Below are 11,506 nucleotides of genomic sequence, written 5' to 3' on the forward strand. Positions count from 1 at the left end.
TTTTTTTGGATTTCCTTGACTAGACTGCTGACTTCATTTTCATGTTTTTCCTGCATCTCTCCTTTCTTTTCCCAGTTTTGCTTCTAACTCCCTCATTTGATTTTTTTTTTTTTTTAGTTTTTGCAAGGCAAATGGGGTTAAGTGGCTTGCCCAAGGCCACACAGCTGGGTAATTACTAAGTGTCTGAGACTGGATTTGAACCCAGGTACTCCTGACTCCAAGGCCAGTGCTTTATTCACTATACCACCTAGCCGCCTCAAGTGCACGTTCCCATACCAGGAGTCGAACCCGGGCCACCTGGGTGAAAACCAGGAATCCTAACCGCTAGACCACAGGGGAAATCCCTCATTTGATTTTCAAAGTCTTTTTTGAGCTCTGTCATAGCCTGAGCCCAATTTCTGTTTTTCTTTGAGTCTTTAGATGCAGGAGCTTGTGCTTCCTCTTCTTCAGACTGAATATTTTGATACTTCTTGAGCCCATTGGCAAAATATTTCTCAATGGTCTTCCTCTTATTTCTCTGCTTGCTCATTTTCCCAGCCTGAGCCTGGTTTTGGGGTGCTTCCTGGGTTTTTGGCACACTCCCACAAGGGTCTCAGTATGTGAGGCTCTGACCTCTCCCCTGGTCTGTGAATGACCATATGCGCCCCCCTCTGCCACGGGGCTGAGGTGGAAGGGGCCCTGCTGTTCTATGGTAGGGGGGGGCCTAGATTGCAATCAGGATCTGAATGTGGTCAGAACCCCAGCGTCCTGTTCCAGGGGCAGAGGACAGAACTCTGCAGTCTCTCTCTCTTCACTCCCCTCCCTAGGTTCAATGGGCTCATGCCCTGGGGGCTCCTGCTTACCGGCCACACCTGCTTCTGTTTCCTGGATCTGGGCTTGCTATGTGCCCTGAGGGCTGGGCTCCACGTGCTGGCTCTGGCATAGGTTCCCCCCCACCAGTCCCCCAATTTGTGCTTGGTGCTCCCCGGAGCGTAGCTCAGGAGACTCCCCTGCTGCTGTGAGCCCCGGCTCCCAGCACCCTGGGGCTGCCTCCGGGAGGCTGAAGTTCTTTCGCTCTGGTGGGCCACCCCTCTGGCAAGCTGCCCCTCCAACTCTGGGGAGCAGAGCCTTTCTGCTCTTTTCCAGGTTACCTTGAGTAGGAGAACTGCCTCCCTGGGTCCCTCTGTGGGTTCTGTCTCTCGAAAGTTTAGTTAGAGTCCTTAGCTTATGAGTTTTATCAGAGAGTGCCTAAGATGCGATCCTTTCTTCTTGCCATCTTGGCTCCGTCTCCCTATCTACTTTGTTTTTAATGATGTTCTCCATCTTTTCCTTGGTCATAAACTGCTTCCCTATCCATAGATCTGCCAAGTAAACTATTCCATGATCTCTTAGTTTGCTTATAAAATCACATCTTTTTAACTATCACCTAGAGATGAAGTCAATAGTTGTTTGTCCAATGAAATTACTTCTCTCTCAATTAATCAAATAGAAGGGTATATTCTTCACAACAGGTAAATAGGCTACTAATATCGTGTCAATCCATTAATAGTTCATCAACTGCAATTAGGTCTAGTAACTATTAACTAAGCTAGGTGGGTTGAATCAAAATATATCTCCCTTATACAACTCATGGATCCACTAAAATGGAAACTGCTAAAAATTATCATCATCATCATCTTCTTTAATACCTATATTGTCCTTTAAGGTTTACAAAGCAATTTACACATGATCTTCACAACAGCATTATGAGGTAGATGTTATGATTATCACTACTTTACAGATAAAGAAACTCAAACTGAAAGGGTTAAATGACTTGTTCATTTACATATTTAGTAAGTGTTTCAGACAGGGTTTGAACTAATGTCTTCCTGATTTCAAGGTCAAAGCTCTTTTGAATTCTTTTGCCATCTACAAGCCAAAATAGGTCTCCATGAGCAAGAGTACAAAGCTAGACAATTGAAAAACAGTATAACTATCCAAGTAGCTAAAACTATATAAATTCTAGTGCACTAAAAATAGCTAAAACAAGTAAAAGACATTGTAATCCTCTTAAAATAGTAATAAAAGCTTGGATAATGATGATGTTTGTTCTTCATTCTCAAAGAATAGATGCCATGACAAGAAAGCAAATTGAATTTAAGTGAGTCACTAGCCTCATTTTCTTCTCTAGAATCATCAGAGTCCAGTGACCAGATATAAATCAGGATGACTGGAGATGGCCCTGGATGGGAGGCAATCAGGGTTAAGTGACTTGCCCAAGGTCATATAGCTAGTAAGTGTCTGAGTCCAGATAGGTTCTTCTGACTCCTGGACTAGTTCTCTAGTTATACCATCTGGCTGTCCCAAGGCTAGGAACACAAGAAGCTAAAAGATATTAACAGGACATAAAAGAACAAGAAGCGGACAAATGATGTAAGAAGTCTATTTCAAACATTCTAAAAGTATAAAGAGCAAGATTCTGTTAAAAGTAGTCTTAGAACACTAAAATAGATCTAATGAAGTTTAAAAAATTAAAAAAAGTTCACTCAAGGACAGAAACAAGCCTGGAGTCTAAGATGAAAAAAACGTAATGTGATTTTAGACTTTTCTAAGAAAGGCCTAGTGTCCAGGGCTAGGGAAGTAATTGTTTCTCTCCTCTGCCTCTAGTCAGGATATTTCTGGAGGACTGTGTTCATTTATGGTACCACAATTTAGGAAAGATATTGATAAGCTGGAAAGTATCCAGGGGAGAACAGTCAGAATGATGAAGGACCTGGAGTTAATTCTGTAGGAGAACTGGTCAGAAGATCAGGGGATATTTAACCTGAGGAATAATAACAAGACAAGTCACTGTCTTCAAATACATAGAGGACTGTCAAATGAGGGAGGGATTAGACTTACTCTTTTTGCTCTTAGAGGGCTGAACCAGGAGAAATAGGGAAAAGTTATAAAAAGACAAATTTAGGTGTAAGGAAAAACTCCTTCCAAGTTAGAGTGATTCAAAAAGGAAATAAACAGCCTCTACTGGAGTGTTCTTCAGGAAGAGACTAGATGAATACTTTGTTAAATTTGTTGTTCAGGTCTGAGTTAGGCTAGATAATCTCTGATAACTATAAAGTTCTCTTACTTTGTGACTTCCTGTGGATATTCCTTTCTGGAAAGCCAGAGAGAACTTTTGGGGACTTCAATCAATCAATAAATCAAAAATATTTATTTAATGCCTAATATGTTCCATACATTGTATTAGGGTCTGGAGATGCAAATACAAAGAATGAAACGATCCCAATTTGTAAAAAGCTTATAATCTACTTGCACCAAAGGATTGTCTCTAAGGTAAGCAATTCATCTTTTGAATTTATGTGGTAAGAAATCTTAAAAGAAATCTGTCAGGAATAGATGTAAATGCATTCAAGTTGAAGAGAAAGTATATGGAGGGAAATTAATGGATTTAAAAAAAAAAACTTGCTTAAGATTCAGTCAGCTTCCCCTTCCTCCCCACACTTTAAATTGGTGACATTCAAATGGTAAAAAGCTAAGAGGAAGAGGAGAATAAGTATATAATGCCTACTATGTGCTAAAACTTTTATAAATGTTATCTTTATTGGTCCTCACAAAAATCCTGAGAGGTGGGTGGAGTGAAACTGTAGCAAATTTATGTAACTTGCTCAGAATCACATCTCTAGTAAGTGTGTGAGGCTGGAGTAGAACTGAGGTCTTCCTATCACCAGGTCCAGCACTCTATCCATTGTGCCACTTAGCTGCCTAAGGGAAAAAAAAGATGTCCAGGATATAGACCCTAGGCCATCTTTGTAAATGAGAAAGTGTGTGAATGGCACCTTTCTTTACCAACAAATCTTATTGGGACTCTAATGGGTTTGGAAGGAGGGTTGCTTAGGAAATGACAGTTTTCAGGCAGTTTTTCAGTAGATAGTTAATGCTAAATTGTTCATTCTCTGATATCATTGTCTTTCCTTAATCAAATTAAATCACAAATGACATCTTTCTGTAAAATTACTTTGAATAAAGTTCAAGGCATTTCAGTCTTATTTGACTTGTCAGACTTATCAGAATTATTTGACATGGGTTCCATTATTCAGTACATCAACAAGTATTTCTTGACTATTTTGTTCTAGGCATTGGGGATATTAAGACAATAAAGGAATAATCACTGTCCTCAAGGAGCTTATATTCTATCAACAGAGATAAAATACACATCTACAACATAACATGCACATCTACAAATATATATATACAATAAATATTCAAAATAAATACATAATTAAAAGGTCTTTATGATAGGGAGAGGAGACTGGGAAAAGTTTCATGGAGAAAATAAATTTTGAAGTAACCTCTAAAAGAAACTAAGAGACAGAAATAGTTTTCAAAGTGTAAGCCTAAATTTTACTTGTAAGTTGTTTAGAGCATAAAACACAACTTTTCATAGAAACAATGTTATAAATTGTGGCAACTCTCCCAAACGAACTCACAATTTTTTTTTTTGCCAAAAGCATGCCAAAAGAAATGGCAGAAGGAAAAAGGAAGAGGGAATAGAGCATTAAGTAGTAAAGACTTAAGAGGAAAGTTGTTCAGTCCTCAGCAGCAGCTCATTGATTGGGTAGCTTCTTTATTTTTGAAAGAAAGTTATACTATATTAACATCTGTAGAGTGGATGTTACTTCTACAATATCCAGAAATGTCTCATTCCAAATTTTCTAACCTATCCATGGAGACCTCTGAAATTCCTGTCTAAACTATTAATCAATAGTTTATAATTATAATTACATATATAATTAAAATAATAATAAAACTATTAATCAATCATTAAACATTTATTAAGATCTCTTATATGTCAGACACTGTACTAACTGCTAAGGATATAGAAAGGGGCAAAAAATAGTCTCTGCCCTCAAGAAGCTTACAATCTAATGAGGGAAGATAACATTCAAACAAATATATAGAAAGCAAGCTATATACAGGATACATAAAAAATAATTCATAGAGGGAAGGCACTGAAATTAAGAAGACTGGAGATAGTTTCCTGTAGAAGATAGAATTTTAGTTGGGAAATCAGGGATGCCAGTAGTTGGAGTGGAAGAGAAAGAGCATTCCAGCCATGGGGGACAGTCAGATTAACAAACTGTGTTAGAATTCCAGTTCTTTGCCATCATAAAGAGAGCTGTTTAAATATTTTTACACTTTTTTAAACTCTTAGAGAGATATAGATTTATTTAGTAGTAGTATTGCTGAATCAAAGGATATGCATAATTTTGTTGCCTTTGGGGCATAGTTCAGAATTATTCTCCAGATTGATAGGACCAGTTAACAGCTTCCCCAATAATGAATTAATCTATTTTTCTATATCCCCTCCAGCAGTTCTCATTTTCCTTTTCTATCATTTTAGCTAGTCTGATATCTGTGAGATGATACTTTAGAGCTGTTTTAATTTGTACTTCTCTAATTATTAGTGATTTAGACATTTTTATATGACTGTTGATTTCTTTGACTTCTGAAAATGGTTAATAGCCTTTGACAACTTATCAACTGAGGTATGGCTCTTAATTTTTATAAATTTATCACTGTTTACTGCATATTTGAGAAATGATACCTTCCTCAAATGTTTCCCAATTTCCTGCTTTCCTTCCAATTTTAGCTATATTGGTTTGATATGTGCAAAACCTTTTTAATTTAGTATTTTCAAAATGATCCATTTTAATTCCAATGATCTTCTCTGTCTTGTTTGGTCATGCACTCTTCCCTTATCCATAAATATGAAAGGTAATTTTTCCATGCATCCCTAATTTTTTTTATTACATCACCTTTATGGCTAAATCATGTCTCTCTCTATTTTGACTTCATTTTAATATAATTATATGAGATGTTGGTCTATCCTAGTTTCTGCCAGAATGTTTTCCAATTCCCCAGCAGTTTTTGACACATAGTGTGTTAATGCCACTAATAGCTTAGATCTTTAGACTTAACAAATGCTATGTTTCTGTAGTCATTTATTTCTGATTATTATGTACCTAATTTATTCCCCTGAACAACTATTTCTTTCTTATGCAACTATTTTATTTCTTCTCCAATACCAGGTTGCTTGGATGATTACCATTTTATAGTAAAGTTTGAGATCTGACACTACTGAGTGATTCATTGCTGTCCTCTATAATAGAAGATCATGACATCAAGTGAATGACATAACATGCACATTATGTTGATTAAAGTTGGGGGGAAACTTGTGCAAAGATGCCATTCTCACTGTCTCTTCCAGAACCATCTAAACTCAATGGTCTGATAATATAAGATACAGGACTTCTGGTGTTGGTCTGGATACAGTGGGAGACTTTGGCCTTTTAGTTCTGGGTTTCTTTTCCAAATCATCGATGCACCAAAGCATTGCAGTAACACTAGGCAAAATTTCAGTATGGAATTTCTATAGGGACAAACTTAAAATAGTATGGTAAAGCTAACCAGTGAGTATGGTAATATTTGGTGACAAGCTTTCAACAGTATGCAGAACTATCCTGGCAGTCAATGGTCTATGCTACTCAGCTCTGCAACTATACTCCCCTGGAACATAAAAACTTTGGCTTTGGTTTCCCTGGAAGTTACCTAGCAGATCATAGGAATAATACGACTACCAGATCTCTAATCAGTATTGTTTATGGTTAGAACTAGGATAGTTTGTGATCATCTTTGCACCTCTGACTTTTGTTCTTGATTAATGAAAAGCTTTCTGAAAAAGAAATGCTATCGCTCTGGTCTGTCTTGTGCTGGTCTAAGAATTTCACCTCTAGTGGCACAATGCAAATACCCCAGACATCCCTCTTAATCATGGCCTCAGTTATGGAAACACACACTATAGAACCAGGGAATTATTCCATTATTCCTAGCTGGCATATCCTGGTGACTCAGGTCTTCTTTGAATACTACTTATGGGGGCAACTAGGTAGCACAGTGGATAGAGCAACAGCCCTGAAGTCAGGAGGACCTGACTACAAATCCAGTCTCAGACACTTAATGATTACCTAGCTGTGTGATCTTGGGCAAATCACTTAACCCCATTGCCATGCAAAAACTAAAAAGAAAAAAATACTACTCTGAACACTACTTCTAGTCTGGCTTCTTTCACTTTTTTCTTCATTAATTCTTTTAATTTTTTTTTAACTTTTATTGAAATTTTATTTAATTTTTCCAATTACATGTTCTCTTAATATTCTTGATCTTTCTTTCCTTCAAATGAAATTTATTATTTTTCATAGCTCTGTAAAATACTTCTTTGGTAACTTGATTGGCATGGCACTGAATGATTAAATTAATTTTTTCTTTTACTATTTTTAGGACAGTTAATATCATATTTGAATTAATTTTTCTTTATATGTTTGATATCATTTGTTGTAACTCTGGTGCAATCTGAAAGATTTAATTTATGAGTTATTAATTTTTTTGTAAAGATTGATTTTATTCTTCTAATTTTGTCTTTTAATCTGGACATTTTATATTTTTGTAAACATTTGTTCATTTCATTTAGATTTTATAAGTTTTATTGACACATAGACAAAATATTTCCTGATACTTTCCTTTATTTTTTCTTTATTTATTGTTAATTCATCTTTTTCCATTTTTAATACTGATAATTTAGCATATCTTTTTAAAAATCAAATTAGCTAATGTTTATATATTTTTCTCTAAAAATACTTATCTTTATATTAATTCAATTTTAACACATAATAGAACCTTAATAAATGTTGATTGAAGAAAGAAATGAATGAATGAATGAAGTGCTTTGTTTTATTGTTTAAAAATAAATTGACTACAATGGCTCATTTACCTATCATCTCCAGGAAATAAAACTTAAGTTTATCTGATTAACTACCCAAACTTTTCATTTTTAACAATTTTAATAGAAATAGCTCTGTAATGCTCACCAAAGATGTTCTCCAGAATCCTGGTTGATGTCATAAATAAAACTGAAATAGATCATGCTGATATATGTTGATGACACGTATGTTGATGGCTAGGTCTCAAAGATGTTCTTTCCAATGCACTGACAATGTAATCTACTTCTAGAAAACACAGCATTGCTGTTTGACATATATGATATTTTATCTTTTGTCCCCATGACTTTGCACAAACCCTATAATTCCATCTCTCCTTTGTTTCTCAGAATCCTTAGCCCCCTTCAAGCTTTAATTCCCTGGCAACCTCCTACACAAGGATCTCCCAGATTGTTAGTACTAACTTTTTTCCACTGGAAAAGTTACTTTGTTTTTACCTCGTAAATAATTTAAATTTATATTTCTGTGTTAATATTCTTTCACCAAAAATAATACATCTCTCTCTTTGTAGTGCCTAGCAGGTACTTGGCACGTTGTGTTCTTAGTAAATTTCTAAATTATTCATATTTCTGGTTGCATAAGTTCCAGGACTTTGCATGGTTGTTCTCTCTCTCTCTCTCTCTCTCTCTCTCTCTCTCTCTCTCTCTCTCATTCTCTCTCTCTCTCTCTCTAAGGTTTTTGTAAGGCAAATGGGGTTAAGTGGCTTGCCCAACATCACACAAGTAGGTATTTATTGTGTCTAAGGCTGGATTTGAACTCAGGGTTCTGTCCACTGTGCCACTTAGCCACCCCTACATGGTCTCTTGAAAGAGATTGGTTTTAACATCCATACTGAAATTAAAGTACAAGAAGATATTAATTGCTTATTATATAATGCAATTAAAATAAAACTAGATCAATACGGTGCTTAAAAGAGGTAAAGGATGCTAGGAGGAATAAAGGAAAAAAGTCTAAGGAAGATCTCAGGGAGTAGGTGATATTAGATCTGAATGATGGAGGATGGATGTTTTCAGTGACTCTCTATTTGTATTCACCTCCAGAACAGAAATATCAGGGAGAAGAAATGGTAATGGAAAAGGTGAATGTAAGAGGATGTTTTAATTTGGCTTTCCTTTCTCATTTTGTTCTTCTTGCCTTAAGACTCATTACTGCATCTCCTGTCTCTGAATACAGTTTGCCTCATTAGTCCTATTTTTAGGGACATGGAAGCACGGACCAACAACTACTGACCTGGGCACAAGTCAATATGGAAGTGTGAGAAGCACAGAGCTTGCCAACTGCTACTACTTTCATTCATTGCAATGAGGTTTTGTCTTGATTTTCAGATTAGGACTGTAGAACTGATATTGTTCCATATTTCTTCCTTCCAGGACTCAGGATTAATTATATCCAATACGAGTAAAGGTAATCAGACTTTCTGGAGGGTGGTTTCATTCTCTTATCACTTTAGTAACTGAGAAGTACAAACTATTGAACCAATGATAGATTATGTGATTATTTACCAGATGCAAAAAGTAATTGAAATAGTCTAGGAAAGCCACATGTCTTGGACAAACACTGAAAACAACAGGCTAAATTTGAGAAACAGAATAGTTACTTTTAGTGTTCCCAGGTTGCTCTTTGATAAAAAATTCATTTTTTGAATCTTTTTTGAGGCACTTTGAATTAAGTGAATTGCTCAGGATCACACATCTAGCAAGTATCTGAGGCCATATTTGAACTCAGGTCCTCTTGACTCCAAGGCTAGTGCTCTATCTACTTTGTCACTTAGCTGTCACTAGTCTAATTTTTAAAGATCAATATTCTCACATTAAGAGGCAACACGGTTCAGTGTATTGCTCCTAGATTCAGAGTACAAATGTCAAAAAGACATGAATGAGTGAATGCATGAAGAAATGTATGAATGTTTGAATGAATGAAATAAAAAGCACTTTGTGCTAAGTAAGTAATGGGTAAATCCCCAGGGATATAAATACACAAATGAAACATTCCATTCTCTCATGGCTGATTTCCTAAAGATCAGAAAACACATAGGGCAAAATGGTAGCCAGAAAAGGGGATTTTGGTCTGAGAGGAAGCAGGGCAGTGAATAGAACAACACAGCAATTAGTTGAGTTGTGCTTTCCAAGAGCAATGACAGCATTGAATTGATTGGAGTTCCTAGAGAAAAAAGGTGGAAAGGAAAGAACTCTTGAGTTATTTCCATTTCTGACTCCTAGCTGTATGATTATTGAACTATGCTAAATCTCTCAGTCTCAAAGAAATTACAAATGTCTTGCAATCTGCTTTGGAGGACTGTGGGCTCATATTTGGAGTTCTCATCATGATGAAATGACAAGTCTTTGATTGATATACATATATATATATATTGCAACAAAATCTATAATTTATATAACATTGCATACCAGGTAAAAGAAATTATTATCTCTATTTTACAGATGAGGAAACTGAGGTAGGCAGAATTTATGTGATTCTTTAGGAATATACAGTTATGTGGTATCTGAGACTGGATTTGAATTTAGGTCTTTCTAACTTCCAGGACTGGCAGTTTATTCACTAGACCACTTAGTTGCTTCAGAATATATTGAAATATTCTTCTACTGATAGTATATTCTAAAATTTTTGGTCTCAGGATCCCTTTCTACATTTAAAAAGCATCAAAAATCCCAAAGAGTTTTTGTTTATGTGGATTATAAACCTATGTCTACCATATTAGAAATTAAACCTAATATATTTAAATATATAATTATTTATTCAAAATAATGATGATGATTTTATATGTTAACACAAATAACATTTAATGAAAAATAGCTATCATTTCCAAAACAAAAAAAAATTAGTGAGAATGGCAACATTTTTACATATTTTTACAAATCTCTTTAATGTCTGATCTAATAGAAAATATTTGAATTTTCATATCTCCTTCCATATTCAATCTGTGATAGTATATTGTTTTGGTTGAAGTGTATGAAGAAAATTTAGTCTTACAAAGATATGTGATTTGAAAATAGAGAAATATTTTAAAAGGTAAATTGCCTTAATATGATTATGAAAAAGCTTTGATTTCATATATCCCCTGAAAAGGGCTCAGAAAGCAACCACCATCCATAGGGTCCTCAGATTACCTTTTGAGAATTTCTATGGTTTCCATTTAAGGACTCCCATCAACGCAGAAGAACTAGAATTTTAGTACATCAAATAAAAATGGAAAGACTCAAGGATAAACTACAACTGGGGAAGGAGATGCACATGTATTTTAAGTTAAGGGTAACAGAAGAGTAAGCTTAGTAGTATCCTTGGATCATGATACATTTAAAGTGTCAGAGGAAAGTTTCTAGGACTTTGGATGAAAGGAATGTTTATACAATAACTTGAGTAAAAGTCACACAGGATGAGAAAGGGGGAATGTGATATGTATCAGAAAAAGGTCCACACTCCAAGGTTGACTTTCTATTCACTACATCAAACTATCTCTCAAAAAAATGCAAATAATTCTATAAATGTGCTGAAATCATAGACTGAACAAAATAGAGAACTAATTCCAAAGTGATTTCTATTCTTTAGATTCATTTGATGCTTACTATGGCTATAACCACTACAGAAGCAAACTTGGTGAAACAACAAGTGGGCCTCAGTAGAAATTCTGCTCTTTGTATATTTTAATTTCAAGTGCCATGAATGGTGGTATGGATTCACTTTGCCATCAGTATATA

General features: G+C 35.4%; 1 non-coding gene across 1 annotated transcript; it reads right to left on the reverse strand.

Moving 5' to 3' along the window:
* Positions 1 to 267: 267 nt before the first annotated feature.
* On the reverse strand, positions 268 to 339 carry TRNAE-UUC (transfer RNA glutamic acid (anticodon UUC)). The gene has a single exon. It is a non-coding gene; the product is annotated as a tRNA-Glu (tRNA).
* Positions 340 to 11,506: the final 11,167 nt, after the last annotated feature.

The sequence above is a fragment of the Macrotis lagotis genome, chromosome 5 (genome assembly GCF_037893015.1).
Source record: "Macrotis lagotis isolate mMagLag1 chromosome 5, bilby.v1.9.chrom.fasta, whole genome shotgun sequence".
In the NCBI taxonomy this organism is placed as follows: domain Eukaryota; kingdom Metazoa; phylum Chordata; class Mammalia; order Peramelemorphia; family Peramelidae; genus Macrotis; species Macrotis lagotis.